Raw genomic sequence first — 27193 nt, forward strand, 5'->3', positions numbered from 1 at the left:
CAGGTTCTCTTCTGCCAGAATGGAGCTATCCGTAGATGGTGACTGGTTTGCAGCAGCCAATCTGCTGTGCTGTGTGGAGTGTTTACTGGAACAGCTGCTCCTATTTTGTCTTTTGGTCCATCCTGCTGTTTATAATGGCGCTTCTGCTGCTGTTTAAGCTGGTGCTGTTGCTGCTCCTCCTGGAGCTGCTCATCGCTGCCTTCCATGGTAGTGGAGACCGCATGCAGCAGGAGCTGTCTGCATCAGTCTCCTTTTAAATTTGCCACTCTGCGGCGTCCTCTATGGCCACGCCCCGCCCCACATGCGTTCGGTGAGGAGAGCGCTACTGCGCATGCACTCGCCCCGGGACCCAGAAATTGCGCTCCACTTCCGGAGCGGCGGCCATCTTGGTGCACCTCATGTACACGCTGCCGGTGCGTGTACTCCTGGGAACTCCGGGTGCCCCATCTCCACTTTGGAGCGGTGGCTGCGCTCCTCACCCATGCACCCTGAAGGACCCATCAGTCCCAGTGGTGGCGTCCTCAAGTACCGTAACAATCGCGGCAGGAGCCTCCTCGCTGCCGGACCCCGACTGTCCAGCCCTGGTCCTCTTCATCCAGATGACATCTTCGTGCAGGTACCGCACTGAAGGTTCCCAGTCAGGGACAGGAAACCAACTGATGCGAGGGAGATGTATCGCCCTTTTATCTGTAGGTTTCCTGTCCCTGAAGGGCGGATCCCCTCTCTCCGTGGTGCTGTCATGGGAGACTGAGAAACATTCAGTGGTTAGAGACCATCCATATTAAAAAGGTCACCTTGACGTGGTTGGGTGGATCTTCCTCATTCAATTCTAAAATAAAACTTCACATTCTAGTGAGTGACAGGAAATCAGCAGGGTTCTATCGTAAGAATTTCTAGAACACGCCGAAGAAAAACTGGAATGTGAAAACTGATGCAAAGAAAAGGAGAGTTTACCTCTAAATCATAACACAAATGAGACACATCCAACGGGTTGTCTCATCAAGGCTCCATACACCGTAAAACTATCTTCAATCGACCAGAACGAACTCCTGCTCTATCAGCGGAAATCTATATATTACATAGACAACTATTTATATGGACGATTGCCATGTAATACTACATGCCTGGTTGAAAAAAGAAAAAAAAAAAAAAAAAAAAAAAAAAAGGTTTGCTGGTTGCAGCTTAAAATAAGCAGATTGCCAAGGGTGCCAGACCCACTGATCTCAACTGACTGCAGTGTCTCCTTACTAAATGAGGGTGTTGCTGATGCCACCAACGTGTATCCTAGGTAAGTCAAGCATCAGTCACACAAGTGTATACATAAAATCTAGCCTTTGTCTCATTAGAAAATATCTGATGTTCCAGACAAACAGGTCCAAGTTATTGTTTTCAGCAGAAAATTTACTATAAGCCTTTGAGCAAGATAATAATATTAAGCCTTTCTGTTGAAGAAAAATAATTTGAATCAATACCATAAACAGTGCCAATAATTAATGTGATTTTTCATTCCATTCAAATACAAGGAAGAACACTAAACAATGCTCTTACACATTTACTATGTCAGAGACAACATACAACTAGTGTAAAAAGAAATTAAATATGAGGAGAACTTGAGTCATAATTAGTGATGAGCGAATATACTTGTTACTCGAGATTTCCCGAGCACGCTCGGGTGTCCTACGAGTATTTTTTAGTGCTCAGAAATTTAGTTTTAATTGCCGCAGCTGAATGATTTACATCTGTTAGCCAGCATAAGTACATGTGGGGGTTGCCTGGTTGTTAGGGAACCCCCACATGTACTTATGCTGGCTAACAGATGTAAATCATCCAGCTGTGGCACTAAAAACTACGGTAAGTTTCCGAGCACTAAAAAATACTCGGAGGACCCCCGAGCGTGCTCGAGAAATCTCGAGTAACGAGTATATTCGCTCATCACTAGTCATAATGTATCTCAAAATGTAAATATTTTATTAAGGGTAGATATTTACCACAGACTAAATACAAATACATATAATAGGATATCATAAAATAGTGTGATCCCCCCCCCCCCCCCAAAAAAAAAAAGACTAGTAAAAGTCACAGGGTGGATCAGGACAACATATTGTGCTAAATAATTGCATATACATGTAGAAAGCAATGCACATAAGCAATGTAACTTAAACAGATAGGACAATCAGTAAGTCAGTAAGTCACATGTTTGTACCAAGACTAATCAGTTCCACCTATAACTGTCACCATGTTTAGTGCCAACATACATTGTAATGGTTTTTAGCAATGCATCAGACATAAGTAGCATAAGATATACATCAATAAATCAAGGGTTAATTACCCATATTGCAAGAGGACGCCCCGTTGAGGAAGCGAGTCTTTATACTTGTGAAACGTACGTCGGGTTTGCGGTCACATCAAGAGGAGACAATATAGGTAATTAACCCTTGATTTATTGATGCATATCTTATGCTACTTATGTCTGATACATTGTAATGGTTTTTAGCAATGCATGCTAGCACTAAACATGGTGATAGTTATAGATGAAACTGATTAGTCTTGGTACAAACAAGTGACCGATTGTCCTACCTGTTTGAGTTACATTGCTTATGTGCATTGCTTTCTAGATGTATATGCAATTATTTACCATATGTTGTCCTGATCCACCCCGTGACTGTTACTACTCTTTTTTGGGATCACACTATTTTATCATATCATATTATATGTATTTGTATTTAGTCTGTGGTAAATATCTACCCTTAACAAAATATTTATATTTTAAGATACATTATGACTAGTGTTGAGCATTCCGATACCGCAAGTATCGGGTATCGGCCGATACTTGCGGTATCGGAATTCCGATACCGGGATTCCGATACTTGCCGCGTATCGGATACCGGAATCGGAAGTTCAAAGATTCAAAATGCAGAAATTCAGCCAATGAGAACGATTCCAAGTGTGGGCACATCCTGTTTAGCATGGAGGGCATGAAACTACTGGCAAGGCTGTGATTGGCTGCTGAAATGATGTCATGCTGCAGTTTAAAAGTCGCTGGCGCCATTTTGCGATCACTCTGCTGTGAATTCAGTTAGTGACAGGACGCTGTTTGCTGACTGAGGGACAGTTTAGAGATAGCGATTTGCTTCTTTGTGCTTTCCAAAGGCTAATTTAGCAACCGCTGTGTTCACCTACTATTCACCTTGCTTTTGCCTTGTAGCGCTGTTTTCACAGCGATCTGCAAGGTCTCTCTGTGTGTGTGTGTGTGTGTGTGAGTGCAGCCCACTCTCTAGTCTGAGTGCAGCCACATAGGCCATCCATAGCTGGTTGTATTCAGTTCAGGGAGGGTGGTTCATTGCCTCATACTGTTCTTTTTTTTTTTTTTTTTTTTCAAGTAGTGCAGTCTGCTGCTAATTTATTCAAAAAAATCCTATTAGTGTCTTTCCACCCGTCTCCAGCTAATTTGTGGAAAAACACTACATAGGATAAAGTAGAGGAGGGTTTTTGGGCCTTGCAGCGCCGTTTACGGCTGTCTGCACGGTCTCCGTGTGACTGCAGCTCGCCCTGTAGTCTGTGAGCAGCTATAGCCTGGTTGTCTCCAGCTCAGGGTTGTTCACTGCGTCATACCGCCAAATCAATTTTCTTTTTTTTTCAAGTAGTGTAGGTTGCTGCTAATTTATTTAAAAAAATCCTATTAGTGTCTTTCCACCCGTCTCCAGCTAACTTGTGGAAAAACACTACATAGGATAAAGTAGAGGAGGGTTTTTGGGCCTTGCAGCGCCGTTTACGTCTGTCTGCACGGTCTCCGTGTGACTGCAGCTCTATCTGTTGTCAGTTCAGCCCCCAAAAAAGAAATAAATAATAAAGTTCACCAAACACACCAGTTACACCACTTTACATTTGTGTAGGCCACATTAGCTCATATTAAAGTCTAGTCCACACTTTAGAAAATTAGTGTTTCTTATACCTGTTAGGAGGAGTTGCTCAGGAATAAGCACACAAATCCGTTAGTACTTTTCTGCTTATCTTTATCAGTCAACCAAGATGAAGAAGGCAGTGAGTAAGGCACGTGGGCGTGGGCGTGGGCGCGGAGCAGGGAGGGGACGTGGGGATTCTGTGCCTGCTGCGGGCACCGGTGACTCATCAGCACCCACTTTCACCAGGCAACAGTCGTTCATGCGCAGCTTTGTGTCAGAGCGCCGTACACCGCTGCTGCGTCAAGAACAAATTGAAGCTGTTGTCGGATGGATGGCAGCTAATGCATCAACTTCCATTAGTGCCACATCCTCTCAGACACAGAGCACTGGAGAGCAGCCATCTGTCTCTTCACCACCTGCCAAATTGCCCAGGCAGACAGAGAGCCCAGGACAGGAGCCGTCTCTACTTCTGTTCTCTGAATCTCTTGGCTTGGAAACAGGGGGCCAGCCAAGCAGCATTGGAGAAATGGAAGAAGAGGCAGGGTGCAGTGATGCCCAACAGCTTTTTCTGTCTTCCTCTGAAGAGGCGGGTGGGCCAGTGGCTCCGGTCACCACATCGCAGGCCGCATCAGCTGATGATGACACTCAGGTGCCACTTACTGGTGCGTGCTCTGCTGCTGAGACTACCCAGGAGGAGCAGTTGGGGGCAGAGGGTAGTGTAGATGATGAGGTCCTCGACCCATCTTGGCGTGAGGGACAGGAAGGTGGTGGGAGCAGCTCTGAGGAAGAGATTCCCCGTACGGCCCAAAGAGGGAGAGGGAGGGGGAAGACTGCGGATCCTGCAGCCTCCGCTTTGGCACCCGTTAGGAGCATGTCTCTTCCAAAAGCCAAAAAGGGCGCTCCCAAGACTTGCAGTGCCTGGTCCTTTTTTGACACAGTTGCAGATGACATTTGCTATGTCAGATGCAACGTGTGTCATCAAAAAGTCAAAAGAGGGAAAAATGTCAGCAACCTCAATACCTCCAACATGTGGAAACATGTGCGCAACAGGCACCCGGCGGAGTTAGAAAAACACACTGAAGAGGTAGGCCAACCAACAGCGGCAGCTACCACCTCTTCAGCTCGTGTTGCCTCTTCCTCTAGCTCACACGCAGCTGGTTCGGCTTCCTCCCAGGATCGCCGTGGAAGAACCTCTGGCCCTGTTGTCCAGAGACCCGCTGTAATTCCACCCGCAGCACCACTTTCCCAGTCATCCACACACTCCCAGCCCAGTCTACAGCCATCGGTAGTACAGGCATGGGAGAAAAGGCGGCCTTTCTCGTCAAACCACCCACGAGCACAGGCTCTGACTGCAGGCATTGCCAAACTTCTGTCACTGGAAATGCTGTCATTCAGGCTGGTGGAGACTGACAGCTTCCGTGACTTGATGTCATTGGCAGTCCCACAGTACAATGTGCCCAGCCGCTTTTACTTCAGCAGGCAAGCCGTCCCTGCCCTGCACAAGCATGTGGAGGGACACATAAAACACGCGCTACTGAACGCCGTCAGTAGCAAGGTCCACCTCACCACCGATGCGTGGACCAGTCAACATGGACAGGGGCGATACCTTTCCCTCACTGCCCATTGGGTTAATGTCGTTGAGCCGGGTACAGACCGTGCGAGTGGCGCAGGACGTGTCCTGCCCACTCCAAGGATTGCAGGAATCCATTCTGTACGCATTGACTCCTCCTCTTACACCAGTTCCTCAGAATCATCGCTGCAGGAGCCATCACAGTCCACCTCCACATGGACCCGTGATGAACGTGTACCTGTTACGACCGACATGAGCACAGCCGTGGCCAAACGTCAACAGGCCGTGTTGAAATTAATTTTTTTGGGGAATCGTAGCCACACAGCGCAGGAGCTCTGGAATGCCATCAAGCAGGAGAGCGATGTGTGGTTTGTGCCAGCGAATCTCCAGCCAGGCATGGTAGTGTGTGATAATGGCCGAAATCTGGTGGCAGCTCTGGGCCTCGGCAACCTCACTCACATCCCATGTCTGGCACATGTGCTCAATTTGGTCGTGCAGAGCTTTTTGAGGGACTATCCGGATCTTGATGCACTGCTGCACAAGGTCCGCCTAGAGTGTGCTCACTTGCGGCGTTCCAGCACGGCAAAAGCGCGCATTGCGGCTCTGCAGCGCCGACACCGCCTGCCGGAACATCGCATCATATGTGACCTACCTACCAGGTGGAATTCCACGTTACATATGTTGGAGCGGTTGTGTGAGCAGCAGCAAGCTGTAATGGAGTACCAGCTGCTTCAGGCGCAAAAAAGTCGCAGTCAGCGCCGTACAGACTTCACAACCACAGAGTGGGCCCACTATGAATGACGTCTGCCAGGTTTTGCGTCCCTTTGATTATTCCACGCGGATGGCGAGTGCAGATGATGCACTAGTCAGCATGACTGTCCCCCTTATCTGCCTGCTTGAAAAATCACTGCAAGCGCTAAGGGATGATGTTGTGGAAGAGGTGGAGGATGAGGATTCACCATTTCCATCATCTTCTGGACAGTCAGCGCCACGTGGTTCCTCACAAACGCATAGGCAGGGGACAGTTTGTGAGGAGGATGAGGAGGAGTCAATGGAGGAGGAAGACGTCCGTCCAGAGGAGGGAGTTACCGAATTGTCCAGTACTCAGTGTGTACAGCGAGGGTGGGGTGATGACGAGCGGGCAGAGATCACGCCTCCAGCAGGGGACAGCGTTTCTTGGGCAGTTGGCAGTCTGCAGCACATGGTGGATTACATGCTGCAGTGCCTGAGAAACGACCGCCGCATCGCCCACATTCTCAACATGTCTGATTATTGGGTGTTCACCCTCCTCGATCCTCGCTACCGGGACAACGTAGAAAGCCTCATCACACCGTTGAACCGGGAGCGAAAAATGCGGGAGTACCAAGACACACTGGTCAATTCCATCATCTTCTCCATTCCAACTGAGAGAAGTGCTGCTAGTGCATTCCAAAGCAGCTCAGTGCGTCCAGGCAGTGGTGGAGGCTCTGCACAAAGAGGGAGCAGAAGCAGTGCCTCTGCCCAAGGCAAGACCAGTATGGCCCAACTGTGGCACAGTTTTCTGTGCCCCCCACAAAAGTCTACACCATCACAGACGGCTCCAGTCAGCAGGAGGCAACGGTTCCGTCAGATGGTGACAGACTACATGTCTTGCCCTCTTGCTGTACTCCCAGACGGCTCTTCCCCTTTCAAGTTTTGGGTCTCAAAGCTGGATACATGGCCAGAGCTAAGCCAGTATGCATTGGAGGTGCTGTCTTGCCCTGCGGCCAGTGTATTATCGGAACGTGTCTTTAGTGCTGCAGGTGGTGTACTAACTGACCGTCGCATGCGACTATCCTCCGATAACGTTGACCGGCTTACTTTCCTGAAAATGAACAAGGCCTGGATCTCGCAGGAATTTGCCACTCCTCCTCCTGATTAAATAATTAGGTCACTGTATACGTTATCCAGGTCTCCTGTTGTGTTCATCTTTCTACCACCTGAACTTAAATTCCTGGGCTCCAACACCGCCAGTTGAGGCTCAGAAGTGCCGTCTGCACAGTCAAAACATACGACCCAGTGTTATTGGGTTTCAGTAACGTCAGCTGATCCCCAGCTGTGTAGCCGGCAATGTGCCATGCGACCGCCACGCTGACACAACAACTGAAATGTAAGGGAATCTGTCCCCCCCCCCAAGGCGTTTGTTACTGAAAGAGCCACCTTGTGCAGCAGTAATGCTGCACAAGGAAAAGGTAGCTATTTTGGTTTAGCTCCTTGCACACGCAGAACTTAACACTTATAAAATGTGTCCACTGATACCGTAACACCGTCCCGGAGGTGGGACTTTCCTTCGTAATGTGACGCAGCACAGCCGTCATTCCTACCCCCCCGGCGCCGCGCACCCACTCCTCAGCGTTGTTTGATTCCGTCCCGGAGCCTGCGCTGTTATGTTATCCCGTGGCCAGGCACACTTAGCGCTGCCCGTCTTCTGGCATCATTTGGTGTCAGGATGGCTGCGCCTGTGCGGCCGCGCTGGCAGAGAGCCCGCCTCGCAGTGTCTTCTGATTTAATCCCACTGGGGGCCTGGGATCCATGGACATGCGCAGTGCATATCTGAACCTCCACCTCTCACTTATCTCCCTATGGCTTCTTCAGACTGTTCGGTGTCAGCTGGTCCCTAATAGCATGCCACGGCCGTGACACCGCACAGTCTTAAGAAGCCGTAGGGAGGGGAGTGAGAGGCGAGGATATGCACTGCGCATGTCCATGGATCCCAGGCCCGCGGTGGGATTAAATCAGAAGACACTGCGAGGCGGGCTCTCTGCCAGCGCGGCCGCACAGGCGCAGACATCCTGACACCAAATGATGCCAGAAGACGGGAAGCGCTAAGTGTGCCTGGCCACGGGATAACATAACAGCGCAGGCTCCGGGACAGAATCAAACATCGCTGAGGAGCCAGTGCGCGTCGCCGGGGGGGGTAGGAATGACGGCTGTGCTGCGTCACATTACGAAGGAAAGTCCCACCTCAAGGACGGTTTTACGGTTGCAGGGGACACATTTTATAAGTGTTTAGTTCTGTGTTTGCAAGGAGCATGATGAAAAGAGCCACCTTTTCCTTTTGCATCTTTTGTGCTGCACAAGCTGGCTCTTTCAGCTACAAACGCCTTGGGGGGGGGTTAAAGGTTCCCTTTCGACTTTCTCAGGCTTCGGCCTACATTGTGTTCCTCTGCTTTTCCACCTGTCCCTGGGCTCCAACACCGCCAGTTGCCGTCCAGAAGTGCTGTACGCACAGTCAACAGTCCCTCCTCTGTTATTGGGGTTCAGTAACGTCAGCTGTTCCCCTGCTGTGTGTGTGGCAATCCCTCCTCCAACCTCCTCCTCCTCCACCTGTCCCTGGGCTCCAACACCGCCAGTTGCCGTCCAGAAGTGCTGTACGCACAGTCAACAGTCCCTCCTCTGTTATTGGGGTTCAGTAACGTCAGCTGTTCCCCTGCTGTGTGTGTGGCAATCCCTCCTCCAACCTCCTCCAACCTCCTCCTCCTCCACCTGTCCCTGGGCTCCAACACCGCCAGTTGCCGTCCAGAAGTGCTGTACGCACAGTCAACAGTCCCTCCTCTGTTATTGGGGTTCAGTAACGTCAGCTGTTCCCCTGCTGTGTGTGTGGCAATCCCTCCTACCTCCTCCAACCTCCTCCTCCTCCACCTGTCCCTGGGCTCCAACACCGCCAGTTGCCGTCCAGAAGTGCTGTACGCACAGTCAACAGTCCCTCCTCTGTTATTGGGGTTCAGTAACGTCAGCTGTTCCCCTGCTGTGTGTGTGGCAATCCCTCCTACCTCCTCCAACCTCCTCAACCTCCTCCTCCTCCACCTGTCCCTGGGCTCCAACACCGCCAGTTGCCGTCCAGAAGTGCTGTACGCACAGTCAACAGTCCCTCCTCTGTTATTGGGGTTCAGTAACGTCAGCTGTTCCCCTGCTGTGTGTGTGGCAATCCCTCCTACCTCCTCCAACCTCCTCCTCCTCCACCTGTCCCTGGGCTCCAACACCGCCAGTTGCCGTCCAGAAGTGCTGTACGCACAGAGCCAAACACCTCGCAAATGTGTTAGTGGGGTTCAGCACCGCCAGCTGTTCCCCTGCTGTGTATACGGCAACGTGTACTGCGACCGCCACGCAGGCACAACAAGTTAAATTTAAGGGAACCTGTCCCCCCCCCCCCCAGGCGTTTGTTACTGAAGGAGCCACCTTGTGCAGCAGTAATGATGCAAAGGGAAAAAGTGCCTCTTTTCGTGGTGCTCCTTGCAGATGCTGAACCTAACACTTATGAAATGTGTCCCCTCACAGCGTTCAACCGTCCGGTAGGTGGAACTTTCCTTTGTCATGTGACGCAGCACAGCCGTCATTTTTACCCCCTTGGCGCCGTGCGCCGTCTCCTCAGCGTTGTTTGAATCTGTCCCGGAGCCTGCGCTGTTAGGTTACCCCTTGGCCATGCACACATTTTGTGCTGCCTGTCTTCTGACATCATTTGCTGTCAGGCTGGCTGCGCCTGTGTGTGTGCGCTGTCCGAGATTCAGCCTCGCAGTGTCGTGTAATGTAATCCCACCGCGGGCCTGGGATCCGTGGCCATGCGCAGTGCATATCCTCGCCTCTCACTCCCCTCCCTACGGCTTCTAAAGACTGTTCGGTGTCAGCTGATCCCTAATAGCATGCCACGGCCGTGACACCGCACAGTCTGAAGAAGCCGTAGGGAGGGGAGTGAGAGGTGAGGATATGCACTGCGCATGGCCACGGATCCCAGGCCCGCGGTGGGATTACATTACACGACACCGCGAGGCTGAATCTCGGACAGCGCACCCACACAGGCGCAGCCAGCCTGACAGCAAATGATGTCAGAAGACGGGCAGCGCGAAATGTGTGCATGGCCAAGGGGTAACCTAACAGCGCAGGCTCCGGGACAGATTCAAACAACGCTGAGGAGGCGGCGCACGGCGCCAAGGGGGTAAAAATGACGGCTGTGCTGCGTCACATGACAAAGGAAAGTTCCACCTACCGGACAGTTGAACGCTGTGAGGGGACACATTTCATAAGTGTTAGGTTCAGCATCTGCAAGGACCATAATTAAAAGAGCTAAGTTTACCTTTTCCAGCATTAGTGGTGTACACGATGGCTCTTCCAGTTACAAACGCCTGGGGGGGGGGGGGGGTTAAAGGTTTCCTTTCAACTTGCTCCAGTGCAGGCTTCGGCCTACACTCCGCTCCCCCTGCTCCTCCTGCTGACCCTGGGCTCTAACACCGCCAGTTGGGGCCCAGATGTGCTAGCTGCACAGAGAAAAACACCAGCCAATGTGTCAGTGGGGTTCAGCACCGCCAGCTGTTCCCCTGCTGTGCAGCCGGCAACGTGTCCTGCAACTGCCACGCAGGCACAACAGACCCAAAAGCTGCCGCCAGTGCAGGCTTCGGCCTACACTCTGCTCCATCTCCTCCTCCTGCTGACCCCGGGCTCCAACACCGCCAGTTGGGGCCCGGTACTGCTAGCTGCACAGAGAAAAACACCAGCCAATGTGTCAGTGGGGTTCAGCACCGCCAGCTGTTCCCCTGCTGTGCAGCCGGCATCGTGTCCTGCAAAAGCCACGCAGACACAAGAACTGAAATTGAAGGGAACCTGTCCCCCCTCCCCCAGGCGTTTGTACGTTTTAAAGGCCACCTTGTACAGCGGTAATGCTGCATGTGTGCAAGGTGGCTCATAAACGTATTCTCCTCGCACAGGTGGAACTGAAAACACGTCTAAAATGTGTCCTCTGTGTGACCATTTAACCGTCCCGGTGGTGTGACTTTCCTTTGTAATGACACGCTGCAACCCCCTTGGTAGCGCTGCCCGTCTTCTGGCATCATTGTTTGGCTGCCTGCGCCTCTGCGGCTGCCCTGACCCACACAACGCCCCTCGTCTTCTTTATTGGGACTGCGAGGGTGTGATTGACGGGCATGATCAGTGCATCAGTTCGCCTGTCCCTCATCTCCTTCCGCCTTCTGCGGACTGTGCGGCTTCATGGCCGTGGCATGCGATAAGGGATCAGATGACGCCGCACAGTCTGAAGCGGGTGTAAGGACCCGAGTGTCAGAGGCGAACATATGTGCTGCGCCAGGCCCTGAATCCCAGCCCCGCAGTGTTTTAACAATGTTAAGACACTGCGGGGCTGGGATTCATGGTCATCGCGAACCGCACCGGCCGACATTAAATGATGCCAGAACATGGGCAGCGCTAACAGCGCTAGGCCAGGGGATCACACGACAGCGCAGACTCCTGTACAGCAAATAACAACGCTCAGGAGGCTGCACCCAGCACCAAGGTGGGATTCTTGACATCTGTGCTGCGTCTCATTACAAAGGGAACTCGCGCCTCCAACACAGTTTGACTGTTTAAAGGGCTAAATGTTATACGTGTTTCATTCAGCGTGTGCAAGGAGCGAAATTAAAAGAGCAACCTTTGACTTGTGCAGCACTACTGCTGCATAAGCTGTGGCTCTTCTACTTTGTAACCCCTGAGGGGGGGTTAAAGGTTACCTTTGAAATTGGTTCAATTAGGCTTCGGCCTACACTCTGCTCCCCCTGCAGAGCCCTGGGCTCCAACACCGCCAGTTGGGGCCCGGTACTGCTAGCTGCACAGAGAAAAACACCAGCCAATGTGTCAGTGGGGTTCAGCACCGCCAGCTGTTCCCCTGCTGTGCAGCCGGCAACGTGTCCTGCAACTGCCACGCAGGCACAACAGACCCAAAAGCTGCCGCCAGTGCAGGCTTCGGCCTACACTCTGCTCCATCTCCTCCTCCTGCTGACCCCGGGCTCCAACACCGCCAGTTGGGGCCCGGTACTGCTAGCTGCACAGAGAAAAACACCAGCCAATGTGTCAGTGGGGTTCAGCACCGCCAGCTGTTCCCCTGCTGTGCAGCCGGCATCGTGTCCTGCAAAAGCCACGCAGACACAAGAACTGAAATTGAAGGGAACCTGTCCCCCCTCCCCCAGGCGTTTGTACGTTTTAAAGGCCACCTTGTACAGCGGTAATGCTGCATGTGTGCAAGGTGGCTCATAAACGTATTCTCCTCGCACAGGTGGAACTGAAAACACGTCTAAAATGTGTCCTCTGTGTGACCATTTAACCGTCCCGGTGGTGTGACTTTCCTTTGTAATGACACGCTGCAACCCCCTTGGTAGCGCTGCCCGTCTTCTGGCATCATTGTTTGGCTGCCTGCGCCTCTGCGGCCGCCCTGACCCACACAACGCCCCTCGTTGTCTTATTTATTGGGACTGCGAGGGTGTGATTGACGGGCATGATCAGTGCATCAGTTCGCCTGTCCCTCATCTCCTTCCGCCTTCTGCGGACTGTGCGGCTTCATGGCCGTGGCATGCGATAAGGGATCAGATGACGCCGCACAGTCTGAAGCGGGTGTAAGGACCCGAGTGTCAGGCGAACATATGTGCTGCGCCAGGCCCTGAATCCCAGCCCCGCAGTGTTTTAACAATGTTAAGACACTGCGGGGCTGGGATTCATGGTCATCGCGAACCGCACCGGCCGACATTAAATGATGCCAGAACATGGGCAGCGCTAACAGCGCTAGGCCAGGGGATCACACGACAGCGCAGACTCCTGTACAGCAAATAACAACGCTCAGGAGGCTGCACCCAGCACCAAGGTGGGATTCTTGACATCTGTGCTGCGTCTCATTACAAAGGGAACTCGCGCCTCCAACACAGTTTGACTGTTTAAAGGGCTAAATGTTATACGTGTTTCATTCAGCGTGTGCAAGGAGCGAAATTAAAAGAGCAACCTTTGACTTGTGCAGCACTACTGCTGCATAAGCTGTGGCTCTTCTACTTTGTAACCCCTGAGGGGGGGTTAAAGGTTACCTTTGAAATTGGTTCAATTAGGCTTCGGCCTACACTCTGCTCCCCCTGCAGAGCCCTGGGCTCCAACACCGCCAGTTGGGGCCCGGTACTGCTAGCTGCACAGAGAAAAACACCAGCCAATGTGTCAGTGGGGTTCAGCACCGCCAGCTGTTCCCCTGCTGTGCAGCCGGCAACGTGTCCTGCAACTGCCACGCAGGCACAACAGACCCAAAAGCTGCCGCCAGTGCAGGCTTCGGCCTACACTCTGCTCCATCTCCTCCTCCTGCTGACCCCGGGCTCCAACACCGCCAGATGGGGCCCGGTACTGCTAGCTGCACAGAGAAAAACACCAGCCAATGTGTCAGTGGGGTTCAGCACCGCCAGCTGTTCCCCTGCTGTGCAGCCGGCATCGTGTCCTGCAAAAGCCACGCAGACACTTGCTCTTGTACCTTCTGCTCCCCATCCTGGTTCCAGTACCGTCAGCTGGTTCCGGGCAGAGCCTTTGGCTTAGGTGCCTCCCTCTGGGTATCCGAGTTCCACCAACGTCAGGTGGTCCTTGGTAGTGCTTTCAGGCACGGGTACCTCCTGCTTAGTAACCGGGTTCCAGTAACGTCAGCTGGTCCTCGGTAGTTCCATTGGCTCTTGGACCTTCGGCTACCCATCCGGGTTCCAGCACCGTCAGCTGGTTCTCGGCAGTGTCTTTTGCTCTTGTACCTTCTGCTCCCCATCCTGGTTCCAGTACCGTCAGCTGGTTCCGGGCAGAGCCTTTGGCTTAGGTGCCTCCCTCTGGGTATCCGAGTTCCACCAACGTCAGGTGGTCCTTGGTAGTGCTTTCAGGCACGGGTACCTCCTGCTTAGTAACCGGGTTCCAGTAACGTCAGCTGGTCCTCGGTAGTTCCATTGGCTCTTGGACCTTCGGGTAGCCATCCGAGTTCCAGTTCCATCAGCTGGTTCTCGGCATTTTCTCAGCCTTCTTGTACCTTCTGCTACATTTCCAAGTTCAAGAGACTAAACACGATGACCCGGAAGACCACCCCTAAGATGACGACGACACCAGAGACGACAACCACTGTGATGACGACGACCCTGGAGACGATGACCCCGAAGACCACCCCGATGACGACGACCCCGGAGACGACGACCCTGAAGACCACCCCGATGACGACGACCCCGGAGACGACGACCCTGGAGACGACGACGACCTGGAAGACCGAGAAGCAGAAGAACAAGAGGCTGCAGAACAAAGAGCAGAAGAACATTAAGCATAACACTAAATATCAGAGCAAAAAATATTATCTAAATTATAAGCAGAAGAAGACTAAGCAGTGTATGGGGGTGAGTCCGTTCCTCCTCGTGGTGCCCCTGGATAAAGCCTGATGCTGCAGGCCAAACTGAACGCGGACAAATGTAACTGTTTTGTGACAGGCAGAACGGAAGGTGTAATCTTCAAACTTTTATAGATAACAACTACGGGAATGCCTGTCACAAATAAGAATATGATGAAGAAGTAGAATATGATGAAGATAATAGTAAAATAAAAAGAATATGAACAATGTAACCAAAAAAATAATAGGTAGAAGATGAAGAAGATGTATAAGGTGAAGAAGTTAATGTCAAAGAAGCTGATGATGAGGATAATGAAGAAGAAAGTGTGGGAGAAGTAAAAAAGAAGGTGAAGGGCGTGGAAGTAGTGAAACATCAATATCTGACAAAATAAAAAAAAAAATTAACAGTCAAAATCTTTCTACCGCCGAACGTCATAAAAAACCCCCAAAATCCTGCTATTCTATTACATTGGGCTAAACCTCTGTGCCTTTAATGTCTCCGCCACGTCCCCCAATACATCCTACATTATTCTTAGTTGTTTTCCTTCATGTAGAATGAACCTACAAGTTTATAAAGGGTTTATTTTAATTCCGATATTTTCGTCCCATTGACTTGCATTGGGATCGGGTATCGGTATCGGATTGGATCCGATATTTTGACGGTATCGGCCGATACTTTCCGATACCGATACTTTCCGATATCGGAAAGTATCGCTCAACACTAATTATGACTCAAGTTCTCCTCATATTGAATTGATCTTTTTGAGTTTGTATTTTTTGATATCTTTGATTGTATGTATATATACTGGTGACCTATATAATTAGTGTAAAAAGAAGCAGTTCACCAAGCATTGGGGTGTAGGGAAATGACACATATATTGGATAAAAGAGCATTGGGAAAAAAATATCCAATGACAATAGCCAAATAAAGGGAGTTTCCAAGTAGTGGACAACTCATTTGATTGGCTACAGTCTTTGGATTTTTATTTTTTTTTTAAATTAAAGTAGGACCCTGTTGAAAATAAAAACGCATATACTCACTTTCCTCACTGGCACTGTGTCTGCTGCCACTTGTGTGACACTGTAATGCCATGGCCATGCTGCAGACAGTCAGTGGCCCACACCTTCATTGGATGCCAATTTCGTCCAAGAGTAGTGTGAGCAAAGCAGCCCATTAGTGGCCGCAGAGGTCGTGTGATATAAAATTGTCCAGTGAAAGTCAGCAGATGCAGCGCCGGAGAGGAAATAGAGCATAAGCTGTTATTATTTTCAGTGCTGTCCTGTTTAATAGTGGACAACCCCTTTAAAATGGACTTCTTGTAGATACAGCTACACTCAAATACTAGAGCATGAAGACTGTTTTACTAAACATCTTCCACAGTTACTAAGACCTTCAGAAAAACAAGTAATATAACATAATAATCCGGTACACTACTCCAAGAAGGAAGCAGATGAAAAAATCCAGTTGCCAGACAAGGCGCACAACAGTTTTTTATTTTACTACTCCTCAATTTTAATGAAATCGGTTTACACAGTTATGTGCCAGAATGTTGCCACAAAGTATGCCAAAAAAACAGGCACAACCACCTTAAAAGATTTGGGCCATTATGCAGATTTTAGCTTTGAACAGAAATATGCCCAACACTGAATGGGATACACAATGCTCCTTGTAATCTTTATCAGGGAGACCATCAGGGCAAACACTGCCAGGTTTCCATAGTAACCCTCCGACAGGCTCCACTGGAGCGTACAAGGCCCAAGTCTACCATCTGCATGATTGTTACGTTAGAGTCATCGCTCACTGCAACACCCCGTATCAACCCCGAGGGTAAAGTCGCTATTCTGGCCACAAGTCTGACTTTTGATTGCACTTTGGCAGCTTTCCACTACCATTTTATTATTATCTTTACAGTAAACAGTTCACAGGTGTGAGAAATTCACACCTAATTCAATAAAGATATCTACAGTCAAAGTATCAGCATATAAAGACAACGTTTCAGAGTCATGGGTATCACCGCAAATCTGGAAAATTCAGCACTGAAAGATATATTCTATTACCAACATATGAAGTGCTAAATTTGGGACATTTAAGCTGCACCCTTTTAATACCCACCACTGTGGTTCAGGTGTGACTCCTTTTGGGCATGGTTTTGCCAACCTCCACATTTTTTAGGTTTGGATTTTGAGAATGGGGCCACAGACCACCTCAGACTGCATGTGGGATTGCAACGCAGGCCAATTTGCTTCAATGGAGTAGCGCAAAAATATTGCAAGTTTTGGCCTTTACAAGCCAGTCTGAGCTAGTTACACCAACACTTGCATAGCAACGGGCGGAACAGGACTTGGTCTGGCTGGTGTACATTTCTGGCAACAGCACACGCTGTGTATCAAATGGAGGGCCAGCAGCAGCACCCGGGGCCCTGGCGAGACGAGGGGGCCCATTCACGGTACGGTATACTGAGGCTCCAGGGGGCCCCTGCAGGCAGGGCCGGCGTTAGGGGCAGGCAGCTGCCCAGGGCCCCCGCTCCCCCAGGGGCCCTCAGCTAGCGGCACATCACACAGCTGCTATGGGGCCCCTGTGAGGCAGGGGGCCCACCTGCCGCCAGCGTCGAATCCCCCGCCGTATAGAACTATACCGGCGTCTGCCGGTACAGTTCAAAGCAATGATGGAGGAGAGAACGTCAGCTGTGGCTCCCTCTCCCATCATTCCCCGCTCTGCCTCTGACACTGCGGGTGCACGATAACGTCATCGTGCACTCACTGTGTGCCAGGCAGTGCAGCCGCTGAGATAGGAGCAGGAAGCACGAGGAGAGGTGAGGAGTGCATTTTACTGGACCGTGCTATATACTACGCAGGCTGTGCTATATACTATACTTTTAGTCAGATGTGACATCTTTTTAAGTGTATCATCAGAAATATACCACAATAGTAACCCACGGTATTTTCTCCTTCATGCTATCATGCCCTGATCCATCTGCTTCCATCCACAGGTTCGTCTGAACTGTCTCGTAACCAGGAATACCCACTGCACCCCTGAATCCCATGCACTTCCCTCCCTCTGTTCTACCTGGTACGCTGCTATTTTTTCCCTGACTTTAATTCCTTTCATCATACTGACAATTTACTGAATGCATATTGACATGTCTGTGCTCCTCACACCTAGCCCCATCTTTCTATCTTATCCTGCCTCTGTCTTCATCTGATGCTAGTCAAATGTTCTATTAACTGCAATCTGTTATTTGCTCCCTCCTCCCCTCCCTCTCTCACCTGGCTTCATTTCATGGACAATTGAATGGTATAAGTGGAATGGAGTTGGTCAGATATGACTTTAATCAGATGTGACATCATTTAAAGTGACATCTTTATAAGTATATCAGAAATATACCAGAAATCGGCCAGAAGATAAGACTAATCCCTGTCTTCTAATTTCACTTGCCTTCTTGTTTTCCCCTGCTCTTTACCATGTTCACATTTGCCCTCACTGTTTTTGCTCCACTAATCTTCACTCTCCTTCGCTAACCCGAAACCCCTGCACCCTCAAACCACATAACTATCTCCCCCCCCTCTCCCCCCCCACCTCGCTTCATCCGCAGACCTGCTCTTTAACTTCAGACCTCACCTATTAAAATATAATATAAGCCGATCACTCCTTCACCCACCTGCTTTCCCTTTCTCCGATCCTTCTCACTGTTGGCGACATACCGCCCACCTCATACATCCCACAAATCCTCACCCCTATCCTTCTCATACTATGAGATACTACCGCAACCCCTCACACTTAAAATCTGTGCCACTTACCCCACCACCCTGCTTCCTCTCTCTGGGCCACTTTGGAATGCCTGCTCTGTCTGCAACAAGCTCCACGTGATCCACAATCTCTTTACTTCCTGCAACCTTTCCTTCCTGGCCCTCACTGAGACCTGGCTGGCGCCCCGACACAGCCTCCCCTGCTGCACTGAGTTACGGTGGCCTCCACTTTACCCACACTCCTCGCTCTGGCAGAGGAGTGGGTTTCCTTATTTCTAAAAACTGCTACTTCAGCCTTATGCAACCTCTACCCTCCCTTATCCTCCCTTCTTTCGATGTTCACTGTCCGTATCTACTCTCCCTCTAATCTCCAAATGGCTGTCATACCGACCACTGGGCTCAGCCACTGCCTTCATTGACCATTTCTCCACCTGACTTCTTCACTTTCTCTCTGCTGACTTTAATTTCCCTACTGACATCCAACAGCCAGCAGCCTCAAAGCTCCTGGCCCTTATTTCATCCTTTGGACTTACACAGCGGTTCTCCACAGCCGACCACACACACGGACATACACTAGACCTCATCTTCACCCGCCTCTGTTCCTTATGTAATCTCACAACCTGTCCCTTCCCCCTATCTGACCATCATTACTCACCTTCTCATCCTTGTCCTCCTCACCTGCCCCCCCCCCATGTCCAGCCACTACCACATCCTCACAGAAACCTTGCACATCTAGACATTCAGACTCAGTCTCTCTTCTACTCCTGTCCTCCATATCCTCACTCCACGACAAGGACAGTGCCACCACTTTCTATAACTCTACCCTCACATCAGCCATAGACTCAGTCGCCCCTCATGAACGGCAAAGTGCGACAAAACAATAGGCAACCCTGGCTTAACCTCACCAAAAAACTCCGACAAGCATCCAGGGTCACGAAGCGGCGTTGGAAAAATGACACGCATGCCAGGCGACTTCACTGCTTTCAAACAAGCTACACTTGCCTTCAAACTACCCCTCACTTCTGCTAAACAGACCTATTTCACTAACCTTGTATCTTCATTATCATCCAACCCAAAACAACTGTTCAGCACATTTAACTCTCTCCTCCGCCCACCACTGCCTCCTCCAACTCCCTTCATCTCTTCTGAGGAGTTTGCCACCTACTTCAAAAACAAGATCGATCAAACAAGGCAAACCTTTACTGTTCCACCACCCCAACCGCTCCATATACCAGACCTCTGCCCTTCCCCAATAACTTCCCTCTCCAACATCACTGAAGGAGAACTTGCCTCCTTTCCAAATCACACCTCCCCACCTGTGCACTTGACCCATCCCTTCCCACCTGCTCCCCAATTTCACCAACATGCTCATTCCAGCCCTAACCCATCTCTTCAACCTATCTTCTGTTACCTTCTCCTCGGCCTTCAAACATGCCACCATCACATCCATCTTCAAAAAAGGTAACCTGACCCAACTGCTATGCCCAGCTATCGCCCCATATCACTGCTCCCGTTTGCTTCCAAACTCCTTGAGCAGCATGTCCATGCTCAACTTTCCTCCCACCTAACGGTCTTCTTGACAACCTCCAATCTGGCTTCCACCTCCACCACTCCACCGAAACTGCTCTGACCAAAATTTCTAATGACTTACTCACAGCCAAAGCTAACAGTTCTCCATCCTTCTCCTTCTCAACCTATCCTCTGCTTTCGACACAGTCGATTCTTTCTTCCCTTGGCATCAAAAACCTTGCCCTGTCCTGGATTGCTTCATACCTTTCCGACCGCACATTTCCCACTCCCACACTACCTCCTCATTCCGCCCTCTTTCTGTTGGAGTCCCGCAAGGCTCTGTCCTAGGGCCGCTACTTTTTTCCATCTATACCCTTGGCCTAGGACAACTCAAAGTCCCATGACTTCCAGTACCACCTGTATGCGGATGACACTCATCTACCTCTCTGGCCCAGATGTCACCTCTCTGCTGCCCAGAATCCCGAAGTGTCTATCAGCCATATCCTCCTTCAACTTTCGCTTCCTAAAACTCAATGTAGACAAAACCGAACTCATCATCTTTCCACCCATCTCGCGTAACCCCCCTACCCGATCTATTACTGTAAACTACATCATGCTCTCTCCTGCACCTGAAATCCGCTGCCTCGGGGTAACATTCGACCCGACCCTGTCCTTCAAACCACACGTCCAAACTCTTGCCACCTCCTGTCAGCTCCAACTCCAAAATATTGCCAGAATCCGTTCCTTCCTCAGCCCACAATCTACTAAAACTCTTGTGCATGCCATCATTCTCTCCCGCTGCGATTACTGCAACACCCTCCTCTGTGGCCTCCCCGCTAACTCTTGCACCACTGCAGTCTGTCCTCAACTCTGCTGCCTGGCTAATCCACCTCTCTCCTCGCTACTCCCCTCTGCAAATCCCTCCACTGGGTCCCAATTCCCCAACGAATCCAGTTCAAACTACTAACACTGATCTACAAAGACATCCACAACCTGTCCCCTCCCTATATCTCTGAACTAATTTCCCAGTATCTTCCCTCACATAATCTTCGGTCCTCCCAAGACCTCCTACTCTCCTCCACACTTATTCGTTCCTCACACAAAGCCTCCAAGATTTCTCCCGAATATCCCCCCATCCTTGAATTCCACGCCTCAACACGTCTGATTATCCACCACCCTCGGATCCTTCAGACAGAACCTGAAAACTCACCTCTTCAGGAAAGCCTACAATAGCCATTCTGCCGCCTCACCACCACCCGAGCTGCCGCCTGACGACCGCCAGAGCTGCCGCTTCCCCGATTTTCTGTCTCCTCCCCATTATCCCTTAGAATACAAGTCCGCAAGGACAGTGTCCTCTCCCCTCTGTACCAGTCTGTCATTGTAAATTTGTTTACTGTAAATGTTACCTATAACCCTGTACGTAACCCCTTTTCTCATGTACAGCACCATGGAATTAATGGTGCTATATAAATAACAATAAAAATAATAATAATACGTGGCTGTGCTATATGCTATGTGGGCTGTGCTATATGCTACCCATTTTGCACTTTTACAAATGTTCTACGTTAATACTTTCTAATGTTTACTTTAAAAAGTTTTCCATTAAAAAATTGTCATATTCAATGTATGTAAACATATAACCCAGGCCCATCACCATAAACCAAGGGATGGGCAACACTCCAATCAATTATTGAACATACTGATCCAAAGGGCAATTATTAAACTGCACACTGAACCAAGAAGTGTTATATTTTTTAGATAAAACGTTATAATTTTATTGGTATACAAAATACATAAAATAAAACACACAAGATAAAACAATGCCCCATCAACATAAAAATTAGTCATTGTGGCAGATAGGAGTAGAAAAAAATCTAGAAGCTAGCAGGAAAGCATGAGGCAATATAAATATTTTTGATTAATTAACATAATAATCAAGCATGCTGAGAAAATATCTCTTGGCAAAATTGAATGCAGCACATGTTTTTGAATTAAAAAGTTCTTAGTGCCCCTTAATTATAATTATAATAGTACTTGTGCTACAAAAAATGACTGCCAGTCAGATAATATAATGCAATGAGCAGCAAGGGCTACTAAAATTGCCGTGTTTAAACAAATTCAAGAGTCGCTACACTAAGCCCATAAAGAACGCTGATAAGAGTAGACTAGCGATAAGCATTCACCTTTAATATATCATATACTGAACAGAATCAAAGCGTAGTATATGGGCAAACAATAGCTGACGCAAACATTATAGGTCCAATTGTTAAGCAAAAATAATAAAACACTAAATACACAAGTTCAGGATACCTTCACTAAATGAACCTAAGCGCCCAGTATTGTGTATGTATTTGTCCTAATATACATGTCCCAGCAAAGCAAAGGCAAAAAATCCGCCCTTGAATCATATGCTAAACTAGCCCAATAGAAATAATCATCAAAAGCTGTGTCCAAAGAAGTGCGCAGTATAAGATAGACCTTTCAATGACAAAGCCCACTTAACACAGGTATATAGCTTATTCACCATATAAGCAGCACACAAAACTTCAATACATATTACCTAGGAATCTGATGCTTCCTGCTGCCAGCCACATGTGGCACGCCAGTCTCTGCTTATATGGTGAATAAGCTATATACCTGTGTTAAGTGGGCTTTGTCATTGAAAGGTCTATCTTATACTAGCAAGTGGACACATTGAATACAATAGCGTCCGCTCATTTTTAGCTGCGCACTTCTTTGGACACAGCTTTTGATGATTATTTCTATTGGGCTAGTTTAGCATATGATTCAAGGGCGGATTTTTTGCCTTTGCTTTGCTGGGACATGTATATTAGGACAAATACATACACAATACTGGGCGCTTAGGTTCATTTAGTGAAGGTATCCTGAACTTGTGTATTTAGGTGTTTTATTATTTTTGTTTAACAATTGGACCTATAATTTTTGCGTCAGCTATTGTTTGCCCATATACTACGCTTTGATTCTGTTCAGTATATGATATATTAAAGGTGAATGCTTATCGCTAGTCTACTCTTATCAGCGTTCTTTATGGGCTTAGTGTAGCGACTCTTGAATTTGTTTAAACACGGCAATTTTAGTAGCCCTTGCTGCTCATTGTATTATATTATCTGACTGGCAGTCATTTTTTGTAGCACAAGTACAATTATAATTAAGGGGCACTAAGAACTTTTTAATTCAAAAACATGTGCTGCATTCAATTTTGCCAAGAGATATTTTCTCAGCATGCTTGATTATTATGTTAATTAATCAAAAATATTTATATTGCCTCATGCTTTCCTGCTAGCTTCTAGATTTTTTCTACTCTTATCTGCCACAATGACTAATTTTTATGTTGATGGGGCATTGTTTTATCTTGTGTGTTTTATTTTATGTATTTTGTATACCAATAAAATTATAACGTTTTATCTAAAAAATATAACACTTCTTGGTTCAGTGTGCAGTTTAATAATTGCCCTTTGGATCAGTATGTTCATATTCAATGTATGCATTTTTTTCTTTGCAGCAAGTTCAGCTAACAATAAAATGCCTACTGGTAACTGAGGAAAAGGGAGTAGGTCACAAAAATTGGCATATAAGTGGTTGACTTATATAAAGCCTGTCTGCTGTATGGTATTGTAGAATTTACAATAGCTGTCACTCATGTAAGAAGTGAAATCTGGCATTGTACTATACCTATATTTCTCTGCTGTATCTGTGCATCATGAATCGTGGTATGTGTTAAGGGGGGGGCGCACTGAGACTTTCACCCGGGGCGCTTAAAAACCTGAAGCTGGCACTGATCAGATTCTCAGCGTTTAATTAATCAAGCCAGTGTACGCCAGGAAGTGCTTTATTAAGACTAAAAGATACCAAGCATAGTCTTAGTGAATCACCCCCACATTGTTCAGACCAGTGATCCCCAACCTTTCTTAGCGCGAGAGCCACATTCTCCTGTGAAGGAGGGATGCAAGCCACATCCAGAGTACCCCCTGAGTAAAGACATCCAGCTGCCACCTCCCCCAACAGTAGTGGCATCCAGAACCCCCATTTCAGGTATAATAGTCAAAGCTATTATAGAAATCACAGTCGGGTTGTACACTTGTATCCACCAAGCACTCCTAATCAGACTATCAAATCCAGCTTACCATACATTATTTATCTCTCCACAACCAAGGCCATTATATGTGCATCCCGATCTGCTCTCCTGTGGTGGATTACTCACAAAAGTCATCATTTGGAGACCTGCTCTTCACAGCGTTATCCATTACCTGGAGATAAAGCACCAAGTTGGCAGGCAGCCATAGACCACACATCACAGGCCCAAAAGCCACCCGAACCACAGGTTGGGCTCCCCTGCTTTAGACAGATGCTGTAAGTGCAGTAGTTCAGGAAAACCGCAGTACATGGTTGATGACCACAAAGCTTTACTGTCAGCATGTGCTAGATTTATACGTAATACATTTAATGTTTTACTTTTCCCCTCCATTCAGAAGAATGTTCTGTTTTGTACACAGTGAAAGATTTAAAAAAAAAAAAAAAAAAAAAAAAGTGACAATTTTGCTGGAAATGATTTAACGGAGGTGCAACTGGAATATCTACTCCTAGTGTGCGCTTCCTGATTGTAGGCTTAATACAGGGGAATTCCACATTCACGTCCTGCTCATCCGGCCTCATACTAAATACAATGCTCCATGACTTACAAACCTACTGAGGGTGGGGTGATGGGAGGAAAAAAAGAAAATTGACAACATCCTATAATAAGTCAGATCATTAGTCATTACTATGTAGCAAGCAACCACACGTCAAGCAGAATCTACGCTATACAAGGAAGACGGGTCAATGTATCAAAGTATCACAGAATCCATTAGCATCTGATTTGCAATATATACAAGGAAATTGAAGAGAAAAAAAAAAAAAACAGAACAAGACAAGAGGCAACATTTAGAGCATGCCTGGACAGGTAGGAAGACTGGCAATCCTTACGTTTAGCTTTTGTGCTCTTGAATGTATCCTGACTGGAGGGTTATGGGACCCTGCAAACACAACAAAAACAAAGTTACCTTGCACCAACTTGCATCAGGAATTAAGAAAACACGCGGAGAGAAAGAGAATGCAGGTCAGACAGTTCTCGGCAGAACTTCGTCCTGTGTAAACAGCACCAGCACGGACAAGAACAATGGTAGCCTATGCACGCTGAGCGATCTATTACAGATCATTGGAAGTGTGTTGTTGGCCAAGGTCTGCCTGCAGAAACAAGTCGATAAAATGACTGTATAAAATCAGCCAAGTACGTTTGACTCTGAAATGTGACAATGTTTAAAAAAAAGACATACGGTGCTTTAATAGGGGTTGGGGACCTAGATCGCACTATAGACTAGTTGGATAGGTGGGTCCCTGGCGGCTTCTCTGCACGTTGCCTTGAAAAGGTCTTTGCCCATGTTCTAAGAAACCTGTCAATTCAGAGCAGCGGACGAGGTGACGCCACCAAGCACCAGCCCGTCTCACTAGTCTACAGTGCGGCTTGTTCCCCAACCTCATACAGTAGTCGGGTCACCAGAAAGTCCATAGTGCCTCATGAAACCCATCTAAAACGGTTCATATGTCAGAAATAAAAATTAAGCTTCTATAATTGCAATGTTTCTAACCAAATGTGTTGTAGTTTAAGATACAGACAAAATGTGAAGCTAAATATAGAAGAGAATATGATACCATGCAACAGTAGAACTGCACTTTGATAGAAAGAACTGTATTGAATGGTCTCAAGAGTACTTATTGGTTGTTATGGAAACTTCAGCTACATCTTAAATTTGTGAGTCACCTTTAGGATCTGACTAAAGCAAACAAATGCACAAATATAATAAAATAAATAAGAAGCCGTCATGAGGCAAAAGTCACACCATTCTTACTCCTGGGATTACGGTTTGAGCTGACAATATTATACAGTAGCCAGATGTTTCTGGTCTTCATTCCACATACATGGATTTGGTACTAAATTGGTTGAGTCATTTCTCTAGTGTCCAAGGAGATTTTTCTTTGACACCACCCAGTCTCATGTTGTATGTGCTACTGTGAGCCACTTGTGTGGCTACCATGTCCTGCAACAACTCTGGACTCCACTCCCCCAGTAGCAGATCTTTATTTGCGTTCCCAAGGGCATTCAGAGAGGCAGAAAAGATCTTAGGCTATGTCCCACGTTCAGTAATCTGCATCACTTTGGACGCAGCACATGTCCACTCCGTCCAAAGCGTTGACAACTTTTGAACACAGGCAATTCCGCATGTGTTCACTGAACCGTGCGGAATCACCACGTCCAATACATTGGACTGTTGATATTTATCTTGCGGAGACCGAGCTTCTCCGCAAGATAAGGACATGCTGCGGTCTGGAAAGACGCGCCGCATGTCTGTCTCCGCAGGGAAGCCAGAGGCGTCCATGCATACAGTGGAAATGGGATTTCTTGAAATCCCATCCACTATGCTGTAACATCTGGCCACTGCAGGTTGGACGCTGTGGATGTACGGAGCGTCCAACCTGCAGCGTTTACTGACCGTGGGAACATACTGTTAAGGATGAGCCAGACTGTCGTATAACTCATGCGATGATCGCATCGCACTGCACACACTGGCCCGACACCTCTCCTGACCTGAGCAGAGCAAGACAGTATAATGTATTTCTATGCAGCTGTCAAGCTCAGGTCAGAAAGGCCGACAGCCAGTACGAGGTTTACGATGCGATTCTCACATGAGATATACACCAGTCTGTCTCTGCCCTTAGGCAGTTGATTGCATGTCAACGCAGTTTCCATAATGCCAAAACTTTTCCTTCTTGGTGCTGCTTACCAGACCATAGAACAGCAGAACTCTATGGCAGCTTCATATGGCACTGCTTCTATGGCAGAGAGAGGCTACATGGCCTTACACTAGCCTTTAGCGCCTTTGGGCCACTCCCCTCTGGGTTGAACCTAAAAACCCTCCCCTTGCCTCTAGCAGCTTAAAAAAAAAAAAAAAAAACACTCCAAAACCCAACATGGGTCATAACTATACAAAAGTCCCAAGAAAAAAAATTAAAGGGATATAGAGGCATAGGCATAAATAAAATCAAAATATCTTATTATAATTTGATTTCCTTGGCTTTTCTTTAGGAGGCATCACCTCTCCCACCTCATGAACAAATGTCCTACTGTAGTATCCCTTAAATGTTGGGCCTTTTTCTTATTAAATTTATTTGTAGTCCTGCCTGAACGAGCCTCTGTGCTCTGAAATCTTGCAAACATATACACTGCTCAAAAAAATAAAGGGAACACAAACACCA

General features: G+C 48.2%; 1 protein-coding gene across 3 annotated transcripts in view; it reads right to left on the bottom strand.

Moving 5' to 3' along the window:
* Positions 1–27193, bottom strand: part of RHOC (ras homolog family member C) — an 82130-nt gene that overhangs the window by 38947 nt on the left and 15990 nt on the right. For 2 of the 3 annotated variants that reach the window (XM_077294913.1, XM_077294915.1), the window contains exon 2: positions 24866–24915. The exons of the other annotated variant lie outside the window; for it this stretch is intronic. The gene's annotated coding sequence lies outside the window, so the exon portion shown is untranslated. The remainder of the gene's footprint in view (positions 1–24865; positions 24916–27193) is intronic. 3 annotated transcript variants of the gene reach the window in all.

The sequence above is a fragment of the Ranitomeya variabilis genome, chromosome 3 (assembly GCF_051348905.1).
Source record: "Ranitomeya variabilis isolate aRanVar5 chromosome 3, aRanVar5.hap1, whole genome shotgun sequence".
Lineage (NCBI taxonomy): Eukaryota > Metazoa > Chordata > Amphibia > Anura > Dendrobatidae > Ranitomeya > Ranitomeya variabilis.